This window comes from Gossypium raimondii, chromosome 8, assembly GCF_025698545.1.
Source record: "Gossypium raimondii isolate GPD5lz chromosome 8, ASM2569854v1, whole genome shotgun sequence".
Classification (NCBI taxonomy): domain Eukaryota; kingdom Viridiplantae; phylum Streptophyta; class Magnoliopsida; order Malvales; family Malvaceae; genus Gossypium; species Gossypium raimondii.
The window spans coordinates 41844981-41851168 of record NC_068572.1 but is presented as its reverse complement, the minus strand read 5'-3'; the positions used below and the strand labels follow the sequence as shown (position 1 = coordinate 41851168).

At 40.3% G+C, this 6188-nt stretch overlaps 1 pseudogene; it reads left to right on the top strand.

Annotated features, from left to right (window-relative positions):
* Positions 1-2269: 2269 nt before the first annotated feature.
* On the top strand, positions 2270-5200 carry LOC105793330 (uncharacterized; annotated as a pseudogene).
* Positions 5201-6188: the final 988 nt, after the last annotated feature.

The following is a 6188-nucleotide window of genomic DNA, read 5'->3' as shown; positions in this document are numbered from 1 at the left end:
ATCCTTTCCTTACGAGGATAGCAAAAAGGTTCCTTGGAATTACGACTGCAATGTGACAATTCCAGGGAAAGAGAGCTTGGTAAACGCTTCAGGAGAAGATGAAGGATTCTATACACGAAGTGGAAAATGCTATGATCCAGCAAACGCGAGAGTGGAATCTGGAAAAGGAAAAGCCTTAGCAGTTGAGTTGGGAAAAGCAAAAACAGACAAAATTGAACCGCATGTCAATCAGCCGGTAACTGAAAATGAGGCTAGAGAATTTCTAAAATTCTTGAAACATAGCGAGTACAGCGTGGTAGAACAATTGCATAAACAACCGGCTCGTATCTCGGTGCTTGAATTGCTTATAAGTTCAGAGATACATCGTAATGCGTTGATTAAGGTGCTAAATAAAACTTATGTCGCTCACGATATCTCAGTGAATAAGTTGGACCGCTTGGTTAACAATATCAGTGCCGACAATTTCATTTTCTTTAATGATGATGAAGTACCGCCGGGGGGAAGAAGAGCCACCAAAGCATTACATATCAACGCTCGTTATGGGAGTATGCGTTAGCGGAGTGCTAATTGATAATGGGTCACCTTGAATGTTTTACCCTATCCACCTTAAATAGGTTACCGGTGGATAGCTCTCACATGAAATCATGCCAGAATATAGTGAGAGCATTTGATGGTACTGAAAGGAAGGTGATGGGAAGAATAGAAATACCCCTCTTGATTGGCCCAAATACATACGAGGTGGATTTCTTAATGATGGATATCAAGCCTTCGTATAACTGCTTGTTGGGAAGACCCTGGATTCATTCAGTAGGAGCGGTGCCTTCATCATTACACCAGAAGTTGAAATTGGTAACAGAAGGCCGGTTAATTACGATTGACGCTGAGGAAGATATCATTGCATCGGTAACCAGTGACGCACCATATTTGGGAACAGATGATGAGGCGGTTGAATGTTCCTTTCGATCCTTAAAGTTCGTAAATGCTACCTCTGTTATTGAGGGAAAGAATATCCTGATGCCCTGCATATCTAGAGCCACGAGGATGGGACTACAAATGACAGTTGGGAAAGGAGCTATGCTCGGAAGAGGACTGGGAAGATGCCTTCAAGGAAGGATAGAGGCACCAGTGCTGAAAGACAAGTAAGACCGTTTTGGTTTAGGATTTAAACCAAGTGCTAAGCAAAGAAGAAAAGAGTTGGAGAAAAGACAAGAGAGGAGGAAGGCGCGTGTGAACGGAAAAGAAGTTGATTGGGAACCGATGGCTTTCCCCCACATATCCAAGACCTTTGTATCGGGAGGAACCATGTATTCTAGACTAAGGACTCTAAGAAGGGAGATCATAGAGGAAATGCTAGGAAACTTGAACATCAATGCCATATCTGAAGAAGAAAGTACATCAGGCATCTATCCCATTGAACCTGAGAGTGTTTTAAACAATTGGACTGCAGAAGAAATGCCTGAAGTTTTTAGAGCTTTTTCAGAGTAATATTCAAAACATGCTAATTGTTCTAAGCCTAGAGAAAATGAAACTTTTTGTGAAATGAAAGGGGCTTATACTTGAACATTGTGATTTTAATGAAATATATTTTCGCATTTTGAGTATATATTCTTTTCATTCTTTCACATGAATAGTCATCTTGGATGCTTTTATTCCAGATCATTCTTTTTCATTCATTCATGACTATATTAAATAAGAATCCTTAAATTCATACATTCCCTGTACATTTTTCGGAACTTATAACAGGTCCCAAGATATCAATGACATGAGTGACTCTACTATGGACTTAGGAAATCCTTTTGATCGAGATGTGTGTTTAGAGGAATCTCAAGATTTTAAAGATAACATAGATTGCAACCTATCTCCGAACTTGTTGAGGATGGTAGAGCAGGAAGAGAAACAAATCTTACCTCACAAGGAGACAGTAGAGACAGTGACCCTGGAAGAGGGAAAGGTGGTGAAGATTGGCACATGCATAGCTGAAGAAGTAAAATAAGACCTCATTGAGTTGCTTCGAGAATTCAAAGATGCCTTTGCATGGAAATATCAAGATATGCCGGGGCTAAGTACTGACATTGTAGTTCACCGACTTCCTATAAAGGAAGATTGCAAACCAGTTCAGCAAAAACTCCGAAGAATGAGGCCTGATGTTATATTAAAAATAAAAGAGGAGGTGCAAAAGCAATTCGACGCTGGATTCCTGCAAGTGGTCAAATACTCCGAGTGGGTGGCCAATATCGTTCCTGTCCCTAAGAAAGATGGGAAGGTACGAATGTGTGTAGATTATAGAGATTTAAATAAGGCTAGCCCAAAAGATAACTTTCCCTTGCCGCACATCGACATCTTGGTAGACAACACAGCGAGGCATTCACTATTTTCTTTCATGGATGGTTTCTCTGGATATAACCAAATTAAGATGCATCCTGAGGATATGAAGAAAACTACATTCATAACCCTATGGGGAACCTTTTGCTATAAAGTGATGCCATTTGGGTTGAAAAATGCAGGGGCAACGTATCAGAGGGCCATGGTAACACTGTTTCATGATATGATGCATAAGGAAATAGAAATCTATGTTGATGACATGATTGCGAAATCTAAAATGGAAGAGTAACATGTGCAGGTCCTTAAGAAATTATTTATGAGGTTGAGGAAATTTCAGCTAAAATTAAATCCAGTAAAATGCACATTTGGGGTCAGATCAGGAAAATTGCTTGGGTTGTGGTCAGTGAGAGAGGAATCGAGATTGATCCTGACAAAGTAAGAGCAATACAAGAATTACCTCCGCCGCGTACTCAAAAAGAGGTTCGAGGTTTTCTAGGAAGACTGAACTACATCGCTCGGTTTATTTCACAATTAACCGAGAAATGTGACCCCATATTCCGTCTCCTTAAGAAACATAATCTAGGTGTATGGGATGAGGAGTGCCAAAAAAATTTTGAAAAAGTGAAACATTACTTGTCCAACGCCCCAGTGCTGATGCCACCTTGCCCAGACAAACCGCTCATACTGTATTTGGCAGTATTTGAAAATTCCATGGGATGCGTGCTTGGTCAACATGATGAGACAGGATGAAAAGAAAGAGCAATCTACTATCTCAGTAAGAAGTTCACCGAATGCGAAACAAGATATTCGCCAATCGAGAAGTTATGTTGTGCCCTGATCTGGACAACTCGGAGACTGAGACAGTACATGTTGTGCCATACAACCTGGCTAATTTCTAAATTGGACCCCCTGAAATACTTGATGGAATCAACCGCTTTGAATGGAAGAATGGCTCGATGGAAAATTCTCCTATCTGAGTTTGACATAGTCTATGTGAACCAGAAGGCTGTAAAAGGGAGTGCAATAGCGGACTTCCTGGCAAGTAGAGCGCTGGAGGATTACGAACCCTTGAACTTTGATTTCCCAAATGAAGATTTGATGTATGTTGCAACTATAGAAAAAGATTTCTAAGAAGGTGGTCCTTGGACGCTAAATTTTGATGGAGCTTCAAATGCTATAGGCAACGGAATCGGGGCAGTACTCGTGTCCCCTAGTGGAGATCATTACCCTTTCACTAGCAAATTGGATTTTGATTGTACAAATAACATGGCTGAGTATGAAGCTTGCATTATGGGCATCCGAGCAGCCATAGAGCGGAAAATTAAGGTGCTAAAGATATACGGAGACTCTGCATTAGTAATTTACCAGCTCAAAGGGGAATGGGAAACAAGAGACCCCAAGTTAGTCCGCTATCGAAAATTGGTTATGGAATTGATTAACGAATTTGATAGTGTCACCTTTAGTTATCTCCCACGAGATGAGAACCAGATGGCAGATGCTTTGGCTACCCTAGCTTCTATGTTTAGAGTGAACAGGCTAGAGGATATGAAGCCTATCCAGATCAGCATTTATAAGGCTCCAGCCCATTGTTGCAACATTGACAATGAAGGAGAAAAGGATGATCATCCCTGGTACCATGACATATTGCGATATGTGAAGAGTCGTGAGTACCCTGACCATGCGACAGAAAATGATAAGAAGACATTAAGGAGATTAGCCATTGACTATGTCCTAGATGGGGAAATTTTGTATAAAAAGGGAAAAGATCAAGTATTGTTGAGGTGTGTGGATGCTGTCGAGGCAAAGGAAATTTTGGAAGAAGTGCATGAAGGTATCTGCGGAACGCATGCCAACGGCTTCACGATGGCCAGACAAATTATGAGATTTGGGTCACTATTGGTCCACCATGGAAGGGGATTGCATTAATTATGCCAAAAAGTGCCATAAATGTCAAATTTATGGTGACAAAATGCACGCACCACCGTCACCTCTTCATGTTATGGTTTCTCCATGGCCTTTCTCCATGTGGGGAATGGATGTCATCGGGCCAATATCTCTGAAGGCTTCTAATGGGTATCGTTTTATCTTTGTGGTTATTGATTACTTCACTAAATGGGTGGAGGCCGCTTCGTATGCAAATGTCACGAAGTCAGCAGTTAGCAAGTTTCTGAAAAAAGAGATCATATGTCGATACGGGATGCCTGAAAGGATCATATCCGATAATGCACTGAACTTGAACAACAACTCAATAGCAGAAGTTTGTAGTCAGTTCAAGATCAGACACCACAACTCGTCACCGTACTGTCCAAAAATGAATGGTGCCGTGGAAGCAGCTAACAAAAATATAAAGAAAATTGTAGGGAAAATGACTGAAACCTACAAAGACTGGCCCGAGAAACTACCTTTTGCCCTTCTGGCATATCATACCTCTGTTAGGACCTCTACGGGGGCAACGCCGTTTTCTTTAGTCTATGGGATGGAGGCAGTTTTACCCATAGAAGTTGAAATTCCTTCTCTCCGAGTATTAGCTGAACTAAATTTGGATGAGGCTGAGTGGATTCAATCTCGATATGACCAGCTGAACTTGGTAGAAGAAAAGAGGTTAAAAGCTATTCGTCATGGTCAGATGTATCAGAAACGAATGATGCGAGCCTATAACAAAAAAGTTCGTCCCAGAGAATTTTACGAGGGGGACTTGGTGTTGAAAAAGATTCTTCCTCTACAAAAGGATTTTAGAGGAAAATGGATGCCAAATTGGGAAGGTCTATATGTGGTAAAAAAGGCATTTTCAGGAGGAGCTTTAATCTTGAGCGAGATGGATGGTAAAAGCCTGCCAAATCCTGTGAACTCAGACTCAGTCAAGAAATATTTCACTTGAAAAAAAGGGTCTAAAAAAAAGGAGAGGCCAAGGTGAAAACCCGTAAAAAGGCACCTTGAGACCAAAGGGGATTTGAGTTGAAAACCTGAAAAAGGCGGCTCAAATTTTGATGAGGCATGAGGTGAACGGAACAACTCAAATTTTGATTAAAAATCTGGGGCATGTGGTGGTCTCGCTATACTTGAATCACAAGAAAGGATAGGCGACATCTTGGGGTATCGACAAAATACTGTAGATTCCCTAAACACATATTAAATGGTTTAAAAAAAATTAATTATACAGGGAAGCTCGTGCTGCGATATCTGGGGCACCTGTTGTTATCTTATATTTTGAATCTTGGCAAAATTTGTTGTCTTGATTGATGTATTCATTTCAAGCTTTGTTCCCCAATAAAATTTCATTTTGTTTATTTTTCATCTTATCTTAGGAAAATTTGTTAACTCATTCATTTCGAGATTTGCTCTCAATAGCATTTTGTTTGTCCATTGTGATAATCTTCTTTCAAAAACATTTGGAATAACGATTAATGGACTGAATGTTCAAGCAAAATGAGCTTTGCATATTACTCTAGAAATTTCTAAATAATGAAGGAACCTGAAACAGGACCGTTGTTTAGAACACACCAAATTTGAAATGTCTAAAAGGAAAAAGTCTAAATCAGGACTATCCTTTTAAACTTTGTTGTCCAAACGTGGATAAAACAAAATGACAAAGGTCGTGTTAGGTGACAAGGCTTCAATGAACAAGCAAGCAATAATCACCAAGTGATAAGGAAGAGGTTACCTCGGAGAAGAGAGCCTTCATTTGCGCATAAGTCTTTGGTATGTCACCCTGAGAATGGTGTAGGAAACCAGAACGGTTCAGATCCTATATCCCCGAATTATGATAAAAGAAGACGGAGGAAAAGCCATATCTTTCTACCCTTGGGTTACAATAGGAGTTTGATGGTACAAATTTCATGTCCCAGTGGATTGAACTTTGACGTTCA